Source organism: Desmodus rotundus, chromosome 13, assembly GCF_022682495.2.
Source record: "Desmodus rotundus isolate HL8 chromosome 13, HLdesRot8A.1, whole genome shotgun sequence".
Classification (NCBI taxonomy): domain Eukaryota; kingdom Metazoa; phylum Chordata; class Mammalia; order Chiroptera; family Phyllostomidae; genus Desmodus; species Desmodus rotundus.
In genome coordinates this window covers 85,567,077-85,581,852 of record NC_071399.1, presented here as the reverse complement: position 1 = coordinate 85,581,852, position 14,776 = coordinate 85,567,077, and the positions used below count along the sequence as shown (strand labels likewise).

General features: G+C 39.9%; 1 protein-coding gene across 1 annotated transcript in view; it reads right to left on the bottom strand.

Annotated features, from left to right (window-relative positions):
- The window catches only part of GPC6 (glypican 6), a 1,001,808-nt gene that overhangs the window by 481,114 nt on the left and 505,918 nt on the right, over positions 1-14,776 (bottom strand). The gene's annotated exons all lie outside the window — the stretch shown is intronic.

Here is a 14,776-nt window from a genome sequence, read left to right as displayed (position 1 = left end):
CTGTGTATTTGTTTCTGTGTATTAGGTAGAACTGTTTTGACTCCTTGTCTTAGTAGTACGGCCTATTGTAGAAAAGGCACCGGTAAATTGTGTGGGGCAGGGCATTAGGTAATCACCAGGGTGGGGTACCCCGCTTCACCAGTTTGTGGCTCTGTGTAGAGAGAGGGCTCAGAGAGAGTACAATGCCACTGGTTGGTCTCTGGAGGTTTGCCTGACAATTGTCCTTTGCAACTGGTGACCTTCCAGCTGTTGCCCTGGTGCTATTGCCCCAAACCCCAGTGGTTTTTACAGCCAGAAGTTATGGTGATTTCTCTCCCTGGTGCTGGAACCCTGTGCTGTGCAGTCTGGCCTGGGGTTGAGATCACTTGCTCCTAAGGTATCCCTCCTGATTTTAACCCTCCAAATGTGAATGTGGGACTGCCCGTTTGGCCACTACCACCTTTCTGCCCGTCTCCACATGTCTCTGCTCCTCCTACCCATCTGGATGAGTGTGGCTTCTTCAGATCCTTGGTTTTGGACTTCCATACAGCTCAATTTTGTGACAGTTCTAGGTGTGATTTGTTTTGAGGTCTAGTTGTATTCTTTCAGTGGTTGTGTGAGGAGGTGAAGTGTATTTACCTACCTCTCCATCTTGACCAGATGTCAACACCTACATTCTTATGATCCATGTCTTAGCACTTACCACCCCCTACTAGTCATCTGTGTGCTACACACTTTGGAATGGGAGTTCTTTCAGGGCAGGGCTAGGCTTCATTCATCATTGTACCCATTGCACCTGCCAGAGAGTCAGTGCTCAATAAGTGCTTGCTGAATGAAGGGATAAATATATGCATGAGTTGGCGTATCCCATGGATTACTAAAATGACCCCTGGTGAACCTTACAGATTGTCTTTTCCATGCTCAGTTTGTTTTCAGAGATTTCTCATAGGAGCCTAAGCATGTGAATAAGACCTTCCTCTCAATCGTTCATTCATGACAACAACGCTTTTCTGGTTTTTTTTTTTTTTTTTTTTTTTTTTTTACTGATGGGCATGAACTATTAAGTCCTCTCAGAGGAAATTATTTTAATTACAGAAATCAGAACAGCTTAATTGTAAATGCACAATGTGAGCACTTTACAGAAGAGATTAGTTGCTTTTCCCTTCATGTCTTTCCTTTCTCTTTAATAATTCTTAAAACACGCAGCAAAAATATTCCCAAGATTTCAGCTCCTTGGCACATCTTTCCCTTCTATTTAACCACACTTAAGCAAATCCACGGTGGTGAGGCTTGAAGACAGTGAAACCACATTTCTCTCCATTGATGATTCCCTCAACTAAATTGTGATCACGTAGCCAAGAAGCCTTTAGATAGATGAGTTTGAAGACAAAAGAAAAACAGGAGTGAAAGAATAGTTGCTGCAGTAACTTGGGAAACTGTATAGATATTTATATCTATGTATAGATAGACGATATAGTTACAGACATTTTGGAAGTCTGAATACAGATGAAGACTCATTACTCTTCAGATCTCAAGCTACTATTGATACATTGTCTAGGTGATTGCTAAGGAAATGCTTGGCTTCTCAACCTGTACTCAGTCATTAATCTTTTAGTTGTCATTTAGTTGGAACATCCATGCAGTGTCTTTCTGCATGGATGTTCCAACTAATGTACAATGGAGCTATAGGTCTGTTGGGTAACCACATGCGCTGAGTATTTGATTTAATTTTTTTTTTTTGGTGGGAGGGGTAGAATTTTAGAAGGACCTATATTACATCCTTTTCTAAAACCATTAAAAATTTAGGACACTACGTACCATAAAGTTGGAGATGTTATGTCACTTATGGACACGACCCCTCCCCACCATTCCAAGCACGATAAGACTGAAAGAAAGGAAAAAATAATAGAAGGGCAGCAATAACATTATTTCGATGGCTACCATACCCAGATTCCGCTACTGCTTGCTTTGAGGAATATTAAAGATAGGAAGCACATTCCTTCCATGGGTACTAAGTTACAATCTTCAGGGTGAAGGGGCCCATCGTGTAGGTAAATATGGACACTTCGAAGCAACATAGGAAGAACTCCGTGAAACATGGTAAAAGCATAGTACAGAGGTTCTGAACAGAGACTGAGACGAAAAACAGACTGGGCCATAAGGAGCTTCCTGGAGACATTAGAAGGGTCAACAAGTAAGTTTTAGCAAGTTTTGAGCGAGGAAGAAGAGCTGATTTTATGGGGAGAAGGGCATGGCAGATAAAGAAAATGACAAGAGAAACTGTCATGGAAACTTTCATGTGGGCAAAGCTTGGATAAATTTGCTTGAATAAAACTGGATAGTAAGTTGGGACTAAATAATACAGGGCAGTAAGGAGAGAGAGAAATTGAAGACTGTCAGCTAGGCTACTGACTTCAGCCCTGTCTCTCTTGTGGGTGGGAATCTGCCATTTCAAGTTTGTATCTACCAAGAAAGCAAAGCACTGTCAACATTCCAGATTATTGGAGTCGTTGGCCAGCAAAACACTGCTGGGATTCATGAACAGGACTTAATTAAAATAGGATGTGACGACGACGTTTTAGGATGCCTGAAAGAAAGTACAGAGGATCAGAGTTGAGATTTCAGCAGAAACTGAGGCAATGAAATGGGAGAAATATAGATGGAGGCAATGCAGAAAGAAAAAGACCTAAAGAGGCTACAGAGTGATGGTGCTGCTTTAAATTGTTGAGCCCAGTTTTTGATACATTAATTATCAGGGTCCCCGAGCATCAAACAGGAGATGCAACTGTGGATGTTGGAATAAGAACTGGATGGACGGAAATGATCCACAAACTACTCTCCATTGGAAATGTTCTGACATATTTGTAACTCTCGAATTCACTTTTGACTCAGCAAAGGAAAGAAGAGAAAAAATGACTCTGGGAAGCTAAAATTATGGGACTGCTGCCCTTGAATTGCCTGCCTCCTGAAATTGAGTCAAAGTCGTGCTAAAAAAACTAACCTAATATTCTGGGCTCTCTTGAGGCAAATGGTTTTCAGCCTCACAATAAATTAGTTTATATTTTCTAAATTAATTTAATGAATAGAATTAGAAAATAAGTGGAAAGTCAGCTCTGGAGCACTATGGTCCTGTGACCCAGGGGGAGAGCTGCATCTGTCCAGACCAAGGCGGCTGTCCCGGAGCTAGGCGCCCATGCCAGGTTGGCCTGCTCCTCTGCCTCACAAGGGCAGACCCACCCAGAACAAGTCAGAGCGGGGATGAAAGTCATCAGTGTTGTAAGAAGACTTACTGAATAGGATCCCTTCATGATAAGCTCTTTTCTAACAGTGCCAGGCATTTGGGGAAGATGAACATTGCTGGCTTTGTCAACCCTAGTGCATCACTTTATGCACCCACATACAAATGCACCGACTTCCCTAGTGTCTTTTAAAAACTATGTGCTTAAATGTTTTGTGAGAAATCCAAGAACTGATGCTTCAGTGCCTTTACCTGAAAAATAGCTTCTTTACCCCCAAATTGTGGGAATACGCTCAAATATCTCTGAACACAAGGGAGTCAGGTGGTTTTGAGTTATGTGATCTAGTGATGAGCCAGCTTTATGAGCATTAAGACCCATTATTAAGAGCCCAGTGTCTCCATGCGCGCCCCCCACCCCATAACAGTTAGGCAGGCATGTGTAGTGTCTACTCTGGATGCTGGCATCCACAGGTACTTGTCAGTTTCTGCATTCATTCATCTCATCTGCCACCCCAGAGAGGGTCGAAAACCACAGATTAATTCATCTGTGGTGATTTACAGCCTTCCTGATGTTTTTTACACTTAGGGACACCAGTAGTGCCACCTGCAGGGACTTTGAGGGACTGGAAAGAGCAAATCTCTTTATAAAGAGTCTCGTTATTTAGGTCAGAGTTCCAGTCAGGGTCCAAAACATATTGCACAAAGAATATTTCTCTATTTTCCTTATGACTGGGGAAACTGCATAAATAATCAAGCACGAGAGTTCAGGCTTCCTGGTGTGAGTTCCTAAAATTCTATACTTTAAATAGGAAGATACTGCATTAAAATGACACATCTGTATTGTGTAAATGTCAGCCACCAGCCCCACGTGGCTCCTGGGCCTGTGAAATACGGCTGGTCCAAAACGTAGGTCTGCTGGGAGTACGCAATACACATCAAACTTTGAGGGTTTTTTATACAAACACTTCAATGATCTGATTAATAATTTCTGTACTGATGACATACTTAAATGACAATGTTTTGGATGTGTTCGGTTCAGTGAAATTTATTGGTAAAGTTAGCATCACTTCTTTCTTCTCATTTTAATGTGCTCATAGAAAATTTTAACCTGCAGATGTGGTTCCCCCCATATTCCTACCGGGCAACACTGCCCGATGCCAGGCTGCCACATTCAAAGACAAAAGCCACACTGTGAGAGGCAGTGTGGATTTACAGCCCAGGCTACCGGTTCTGCATCTAACAAATGAGAGAAAAACCACACTCCTCTCACACGCTTGTTATGAGGATTAAACATTAACGTGTGCAAGTACTTAGCCTCGTGGCTGGCAAGCCCTCAATAGCTGTTAGCATCCGTTTACGTTAGGAAGAGCACTTGATAATGTGGATGACGTTACGATGACATTGATCAGGAAAATTCCAGGCCTGTGCTTGCTCAGGTCCCATTCATCAGGAGAGAACTTCTCTCCGTGTGCATCGTAAGGACGTTCCGCAGGCATTAAAGCGAAGAGTACTTTCTGATGGCAAAGTCAGGAGTAGCAGAGATTTTTTTTCTCAGCTCTTGGTTTGCTTTTATTTTGATTAAAGAATGATGTTTACTTCTTAGCGATGCCTCATAGAAAGCTTAACGGGGGGTTTGCAAATGCAATTGCTAAGGAGTTAATAACCACCTGTGAGGTTCACTGACTGTATGTATTAAACAGCTACTATTTGCATATTAAATATTTAGAATATTCTGAACTTACAAAAATGATCTTTATTATTTTTAGCATTTTTTCCTTGAAACATAGCCCTACTTATTTTTCACTTAATGAAGGCAGGTGCAGAGAATCGCTTCTCTATTATGTGAAAAAGAGCCAATAACCGTGATAGAGAGACAGCAACATGAATTTCAGAACCAAGCCAGTTCCGGGAGTGAACATGGGTTTCAACCTGCAAAATGGATGTTCAAGGTCAAAGAAACCTAGTCCATAAACACTATTTAACTCCAGCTCACGCTTGCCATGCAGAACACATGCCCAGGTAGTAACATTGTCCAAGATGTACAATCCACATTTTTATGTTAATCCTCCCGATTTTACAGCATTATCTGAACACTTAGGGAATTCATGCTAAGTGACACACGTCTGTGTGCCAGTTGGCACGAGTGTGCAGCGGGGCTATGACCCAGGGTTCTGGGCCACTGATGAGTATTGTCCAGGGCGTTCTAACCAATGTTTTCCTATCAGCCTCATCCCTACCTCCACTTTATGTCTGTATCTTTTTTCCCTTTTGAAAAAAAAAATGCTTCTAATTCATGTAAATGTCTGGACTGTTTATAAATCTATTGAGAATTTAAACAGTTAAATGTATGGAAAGGAAGTTTTGGAACTCTAACAGACATTCAGGTGCAAAATGGGTACAGCTAAACACCCACGTCCAGATAAACCACTTATGACAGAGGTTTACTTCTCTTAGTACGAATGTCTAGGGATTGACCATTGGAAAACAATCCCCATTGATATTAGCGGCAAACTAATACGTTGGGTGTAAAATAAATGTTTAAGAAGTAAGAATGATTTTTTAAAAAGAAACGCTACTGATGTGGGAAAATACTTACAATTTTAAAGTGAAAAAAGTGGAATCCAATATTAAGAATTCCACATGATTTAGTCATATACAATATAAAATGTATTATAGGTACAAAAAGACTAGAAACAAAGTTTTGACATGTTATCTCTGGGTAATGGAAATTTAGGATTATTTTATTTTCATCTAGATTTCTACATTTCTAGTCTTCTACATTCTCAACATTCTTTTCTTTTTGGTTGATAGACTTTCATAATCAGAAAGAGAAATGTAAAAATGCATAAAATTATTTTTCTTACAACCAAGAAAAATAGATATCCAGGTGATGTAAGCTAGAGTGGAGATTTTTGTTTGAACCTCTTCTGGTTTGTCTTTGCAATAAAGTGCTGTAAGTACAGTTGAATTCCCCTTGGCCCAGCCTCTAACTGGAGCAACAACACTTTAAGAAAAAAGGAAAGAGGACCTCTGCAGAGTGCTTGGTTCTCTGCGATTTTTAAAATCACTGTATAACCTCTTATTTCTTACTAAATTATATATCCATGTTTATTGAAAACCAGTAAAATAAATGTTGCCTCAAATAGAGACATATGTTTAGCAAAAGATGTGTTTTTAGAGAGCTAGCAAATGAAGAAAGTTTTGACACCCCTTATTTTTAAACAACTACATTTCTTTATGGAGAGACTCATTTCTACCTCCTATGAAAATAGTGTGCAGAATAATAATGTTTCCATAATTAACATATTTATGAAAGCTTTAAATGTTGAGTGAACATTTTTAATTGTCATAATTTACACAAAATGAACATAGAAAGGTTTGCCTTCCTGGCCTCTTTGGTAACATGAACTACAACATTTGAGGACCACATTTGGATATAAAATCCTGCTATCTTCTGAGTATTAAATATGACAGGTGCATTTTTGACATACAGAACATTTCTTCAAGGGTGAAAATGAATTTTTAAAATCTGTCTATGCCAGACCTGCCTGGTATAGCTCAGTGGGGTTGGGCATTGGCCCCGCAAACCAAAAGGTCACCAGTTTAATTCCTGGTCAGGGCACATGCCTGGGTTGTGGTCCACTCCCCAGATGAGGGCATGTGAGAGGTCACCAATTGATGTTTCTCTCCCTCCCCTCTCTAAAAATAAATAAATAAAATATTTTAAAAATCTGTTTATGCCAGTGTCAACTGATGTTAACTTGAAGTCTCTACTGATTTAGGCCACAGTTTTACTTACACCTGAATGTCAAAGTTGCTATTATCCTATTACTGACATTGCAAATTGTCCTTTTACATTCTTGGCTACTTCATTTAGACACAAGAAAACACAGATTTTTGATGTGGGATAATTGCTATTTTCTAAGCATGTGGGATTCACCCGTTGAGTTTGCACTGACTATCACTTATCAAGATGAACAGGTAAAATGCATATAGGTGAAGGGGAATAACCCTTGCTTGTAATCACAAAGATAACAGTGGAGAAAATCTGTGGTATGTAATAATATATCCCCTCCGTCTATCTTACAATCAAGTATCTGTATGACCTAATACCTCGTTTTAAAAAATACCAATATGTCACACCCCCTACATAAGTCCTGCTTCACTATGTCAGCACTATTAATGCAATATATCTGTCGAGCTTTATTAAAATCCCTTTTGATGTATATCTTGGCTCATAAACCTCTACACTGCACCGCTATTACCTCAGGGAGTGTCCTTGTAACACTGAATCTCTGAAGATGGGACAATAAAAGAGAAATCCTCCCAACTTGCAGGTTCAGCCTGTGACACCACACAGCCTGCAAAGTCTCCTGTCAGCAGTTGGCACGTGCTCTTGCATGTGAAAGTAATTACAGCACGACTATCGTTCAAACCTTGTTTCATGGACCCTCTGGTAGGAGAAACATAAATACATTCAGGGTAAATATCCCAGAACAGAGTCGGCGTTGACACAGGGATAAACCGTCAGGTCCGTTTTCCTTTAACGGATCCGTTTTAGAAGACACATTCTCTGAGTTACAGCACTAGCATTTTATCCTTAGGCTTTAAAAAAAAAAAAATTCTGGGATCCCTTAACTGGCACTGTTCACCAGTGGATGTTCCCTATTAGTAACAAAAATGTTTGGTTGTACCACACATTTCCCATGACCCCAGAGTAGTGCATGCACTTCCGGGGCCCGGGAAAGCGGTAGACATGCCAATTGAACAGGTTTAGGAAAGCCCTTCATGGTTGTAAACATAGAGAATGCACCCCAGGGGCGAAAAGGCTGGGGCAGGAAGGCACAAAAAAGGGGTAAAGGGAAGCTGTATACAAGGAGAAAGCCCAAACACTCCAAAAGAATCAAGTGAAATATATTCATTATTTCCCTATTCTTAGCATTGTTCCAAAATATGGTACATCTCAAACTATCTGTGTGAGGCTCACATGGGCTGGGCAGGCGTTTGCTGGTCATTTGGCTTTTCTCAGTAGGCCATGACCGGACACCAGACCATGCGGAGCGTCACACACATGCAGCTCACACCAGCGGGGACTCATTCAGTTCAACGGCATTCCAGGAAGAGCCCACGGGTGGTATCTGGCATGTCGGGGCAATTTAAAATGGCTCTCGAGATTTTTTAATACTTTTCAATTTTTGTACTTAACTTGTTGAAGAATGGCAACAGCTTGTTCATGTTTGAACACAACTGCATGGACCATACTTAGTCCAGCCTGTTCTTGAATATGAAGGGGAAACATAATTAACTCCTCAAATGATTAGAACCACTCCAGTCAAACTGCCCTGGCTGTAGGTACTAACATCTAATTCTTCAATCCAAAGGTCCGTTTTCCTTGCCCCTCCCACCTGCCTACCTGCAACATTGGATGCTATTGATTACCCTATTTCTTGAAATTCTCTTACTTTTAACTTTTAGGATGATGGTATTTTCTGGTTCTGGTCACTTGTCTTCCCTTCCTGTATCCTCTTTAAATATTTATACTCCCTGATGTTCATCTGATCCGGTTCTATTCTTTCTCTAGCTAAATGTTACCTTCCTTTGCCAACGAACATTTACGTGTTGGCGATTCTCAAACCACCAAGCTGGCTGACAACTGTTGCTAAATGGGGACAGACTGGGCCAGGAACTGTGCTGGATGCTGGGGGTACAGCTGGAGCTGCTTTTTGTGTTCATCTTCAGAGGTACTTTCTACTCCACTCCATCTGCTTTGCCCCAGGTCTCATCGCTGCTCATCAGCAGTCATGATGGTTTCCCATCACTGGCCCTGGCATCACTCTCTCCCATACCAGCTCAGGATCCCAAGGACCATCCTTATTTTTTTTTCTAAAACAGGAGAAAGCATTCATATTTACTTAATATATGTTTAACATGACACGGAAGCCTTTATAATAAAATAAATACCCAAAGGAAAGGTTCAACCTCAGGTTTTTGTACTAGGTTTGATGAACAGTAGGAAAATGCAGTAGGACGGAAGGCATACGCTAGGTGTAGTAAACGGGGAATTTAAGTAAGGCCCGTTTGTTTGGATTCCTCTATGAATCTGTCTGTCCTGGAGACAAGGATGCTCCTTGAATTCAAACTTTTATTAATATAATAACCTTCAAGCTAAATAATTTATACCTCTTTAAAATTCCCTGAAGGCCAGTGCAGTCCTATCTCCTTGTCATTCATGTCAAGGATGGGGTTCAGATCACTGTTCCCCAAATATGATTCCTTGGCCTGTTGACTATGTTACTTGGAAGGAATGGGGAAAGTGTGGGTACAGGAAGGACTCTCTCACCTTTCCCTTCTCCCCGCAAGCAGATTGAAAGGCCCTTAATGGAGAAGTACCTGCCCTACACCTGGACCATCTTCTCTTCAGTAAGAGTCTGATCACCTATTTGTCTTTTGAAAAATCTTAGCTGATACCCCCTTACCTATGCAAAGTCCTTTACATTTTTTAACTTGAAATATAAGACCCACATAATATAGTCCAAATCTACCTCTTGGCCTCATCTCCAAAAACATGACTTTTCATGATTTGTGCCTTTGCACCAGCTGTGTCCTGGCGAGAAGCCTTACATGTTTTCTCCCTCAGTCAGACCCTATGCATCCTTCAATCTAAGTCTCATTATTACCTTTAGGTGCATTTTCCAATTTCCAAAGGTGGAAGAAAATATGCATTTCTTTTGATTCACATAGTATTTTATACACATTCCACTGATCATTTGCACCCCACTTGAATTTTTGAATAGACCGTAAATTCTTCAAGGACAATTTTATCCACTGTTACTTCTTGTTTCTTATAGAACAATACCCAGCACCTAGTAGGTGCTCAGCACATGTTTGTCCCTTAAAAGGACTGGAAGACTTCTAATCACAGAAAGTCTCTTTTTAAAAATATATTCTACAAATAGACTTGAGCAAAATCATTATGGAATAGTTTTTATTCAAGGATTCAGGTTAGGCCTGCATCCTTCTCTCTTGCTATTCATTGCTTTGTACTTTATGCCTCAGGAACACCACAGGCTTGCGACTCTGCACACATCATTTGATTTTGCACCTCTGTGCTTCTGCTCAGTTGTCACTTCTACCTGAAGCATTCTTCACCATGCTAGCTGCTTTCGCCATCTGCCCACACATCCTTCAACACCTGGGTCAAGCTTCTATTACCACTGACAATTTCCTTGCATCCCAAGACGAAGCTAAGTGCCTCTCCTTTTCTGTTCCTAAAACATTTATTGCACAATTATCTCATTCTATATCAACACTGCTTCTACCTCTCTCTTTCAAATTACTACTTGCAAGGACTTTAACTTGCTTAGTCTTTGTATTTCAAGAACTTACCAACAATACTTGACATATAAAATACATTGAATAGATGTTTCCTCATGAGAACTGAGCTAAATCTTCAACATACCTCTATTTTTAAAGAATCTACATTTAGATCAGATGAATGCTGCGTTTTTATAACCACTCCATCTCACTTTTTAGGAGAAAGGAAGATTATACCTGTTAGAACTATGGCTTCCCAACTTTTTCTAGCTATGTTAGATTTAGACCCAGTTAAGGAGCTTAACTTCTTTTTCCAGTATGAAAATAATTTCAAAAACTAATTCAATGGGAGAACAGTGCTCATTTTAATGGTATTCCAATAGATTTTACAATTTTAAGATAAAATAGCCCAACACAAGTATAGGTGGTAGAAACAGGTACACGGTAGAAAGAGAACGAGAAGAAAGGATACACAGATAGTTTTTAACATATTAAACATAAGTGACTTAATTTTCCTCAATTTTTAGCCCCTTCTTATAACAACCATTTTCCAAATTCATACATTTAAACTATATGTTCATAAGAGAACACAAATTAATAAAATATTTTAATTGTTTTAATGAAAATAACCAAATTGTTTTCATCAAAATGGGATCTCTCTCTTAATGCTCTATGCTTGTCTGTAAAATTCCCACATGCTATTCTTGAGGAGAAATGTTCTTTTCTTCTTAACCTGGACTTGTTTATATTCCTGTGATTGCCAGTGCTTATCACAGCAACTGGACCACAGTAAAATTCATACATTTTCAATGAGTTATATTAATAAGGTGTTTTTGTTGTTATGGTGCTTAGTACCAATACCATTTTATTACTATTTTTATCATGAAATTATTTATTTATTGACTGCACAGTACTTTCTAAGTATAATATCCAAACCACCATCATAAAGCAGTAAGCATATATTATTTATGTGGATTTAAAAGTTGTAAACAGAGAAGCATTATTGATAATTTCAAAAGGCTTACTTATTCTTCCTAACACTATATCATGAAGCAACCCGCATTGAATCAGCAGCCACTGCAGGAGAGAACACACTAGCCACACGAGAGCAAGAGCAAGGTTTCATTCACCTTGTGGTCCTGGGTGACTCCACACAAATTAACTCCAATCAGAAGATCACCATGGAAGGAACCAAACCAATAATCCAGGTGAGAGCTATGCCAGGAGGTCTCCATGTCTTAAAATTCTTTCCCCAAACCAAACAGCTAAATTGAACACCATTTCTCCTGAAAATTATATTCATGGTAAGTTTTTCAGAATGCTTTCCTATTGTGATCAGAGAATGCTCTGCATAAATGGACTTCATAGCCTTCATTTTATCAAACTTGACGATAATATTTTTTTCAGCCTTACAGTCCGTCAACCACGTGTACTGAACATTGACTCTCTGTTCATTGCTTTCTAGGCACACGCTGCTATCGCAAAGCTGTTTGCCCCGTGGATGAGCCAGTTACCAGGCTCTTCATGAACAGGCTGCTCACAGTCGGTGTAGCAGACGTAAGCAGGTGGCCACTAATAAAGAATATTCTGGTCTTACTAACGGGGAAAAGCCAGACTTTCTTTTCAAACTCATGACCTATAAGGAAGACTTTAGATAGATCGATGGATGGATGGATCGATCGATCGATAGACATGCATGACAGAACTGGGCAGTGTTCAAGTTCTACTACCTACCTAATTCATCTGGAATGGATCTGTGAAATGACTTGCATCATTCATGCAGGTATTGTTGACCCAATTTATAGTGTTTACTGATACAAGTCACTTTGCTTAAAGCAGAAAGGTATGAAAGTCACGCCTTCTAGGTTTAAATGGCATTGAGATGGACCAGTGAGGACACTGGAGTTATTTCCTCCTTTGCCTTCATTAGGAATAATTAAATGTTGGTCTAAGCAGACAGCCTGTTACAATCTCTGTCTGTGGCCCCCCTTCTGTCTTCGTCTGTGTCTGGAAAGCCCTCAGGGGACCGCTGACCTGTGTTTCCACTCACCAACAGATACAAATGTATATACACAAGGGGGTAAGGGTGCTGATTTAATAAAAGAACAAAGCTAGAAAATAGCCTGGGTCCTTTCTCTCCATGCTACTATGGTTTAAAAATGGTTTTTATCTTCCCTTTAGAGCTTTGCCTTCCACGCCTGCCTGATACCATCCAGCACAATATGTAGCGTGGAAGGTGAATGGTTAACAAATCCCTAAGCCTGACAAACAACTGAGGCAGCTCAGGGACTCGGTCATATCTGCACAGGTGATAAGAGTCATAGGTGAACATGGTAAAGTCTTACCTCACTTTAACTTTTTGTATTAAAAAAACACATACACACACACACACTCAGCACAGAGCTTAAGAAACAGTATGTTATTGGTAACTTTGGAAACCCCTGTATACCCTCCATTTCTGATACATCCAAACCGATCCCCGGAGGTAACTACCATCTGATGTTTGTGTCAAAACATTTGTGTCAAACTGTTGAGTTTTGCCAAAGAGATAAATTTTCCAGTCAAAACAATTAATTAGAAGCTGTTAATGACACCTTCAAGATTTCAGAAAACACTTAAAGAGAAGAGAGGAATGGAAAGAAAAAAACAAGGAAATATCCCCCAAACTGAGATGCCGGAGATAAGCCAGAATGTTGATCTCAATTTGGGAAGGTTGCCTTGAATTCCTTAACTCTTTTGCAATCATTCCGCCAGCTCTAAATCACTCAATGAACACACCACAGGGAGACTTCAGATTTATGAAGGGCTTAAACCAAAACACCAATCTTGCTTCTCTTCTTTATATATTTAGTTCTTGTAATATTTTACTCTTATTACCAGAAATAGTTGGGGTGCTGAAAATCACCAGTGCTGAAATAGCCCTTGTAGATCTATCTAGTTTAGTCAGCTACAGACCATTTGGTAATCATTAGGTGAGAAAATTCATTGGTAAAAATACTTAAACCCCCGAGTCATAAATTGTTGGGGAAAAAACTGCTCAGCTTCTTTTAAACCAAGTCTATAAATTCACATATCTATATCTATCTACCTACCTACCTATCGAATGGTGGTGTCCAGACGTGAGCATGGGATTTACGATTTGAGTAGATCAGTGCTAATAACACTTAGGTCAGACAAGCCAATACCTGTATTGAATCGTGAACATTCCATGGGCACATGACCACAAACTATATTGCAAACCCATGGCAGCCAGCTACTCTGCAATTGAATGTTGGTGATGGAGAAATCAGGGGAAATGAGATCTCTGTGTTGCAGAGTACATTCTTCACCACATCTGAAAAAAATTCAAGGTCATACTCTACTGGTGGCAAGTCCACAATGTCAGCCTTCGCCGTGAAGAGCAGCACGGTACAGGTTGGCCGACAAAGGCCTCGGACTGACAGGGACTGATGACGAAGGGGGTGCCATCTCTGGGCAGTTGTCCATGCCATCCTCAGAAAAAGGATTCAGCAGCACTCTGCCCTGTGGTTTCTTAGAGACTTCTCTAGAAAATATTCTCTTATCTCACTGGAACCTCTCCAGACCAAAATATACACGTTTAAACATCATTCACACCCCGGCAGAATCAATAGAAGCAATCAAAGATGTTGCATGTACCAATCCACGCTTTGAATTCCTTACCTCGTGTTTCTCAAAAGCTGGTGGCATGTTTGTTTCATTGCTCAACAAAAGCAAAGGCTTCAATCTGAAGCCTCTGTGACTAAATTAAAAAATAAATAAACAACTCTAGCTGCTCTAAAATATACGGACAACAGTGCTGTGAGTGGGGGTGGGGGTGGGGGGTGGAAGAGCATACAGTGGGATAAATGGTAATAAATATACAATAAAAAATAAATAAAATAATATCAGAGTTATATACCCTTTATAGTATTAAATCCTTTGTGATTATCCCCTGTGGAGCTTTCTTGCGAACAATCTCAGATGCTCAAATAAATGTTTTAGGAGCTAATAATTAAAAATGATTTGCTATGAATTTTACCAAGAGTGTCCAGAGAAACACTTTTAAGAGTATACATGAACTTTATGCCAAGATGTAAATACTGAAGACAGTAAAGTAGGGGGAAAAATGTGGTAAAATAGTATCAGTAGTTACAAGAAACATGGGGTGTTTGGCATGGTTCTGCAATAAAAAAGTTGAGATCGGCAATAATCTTTGTACAAATATGACCTTCTTTGGATGACATC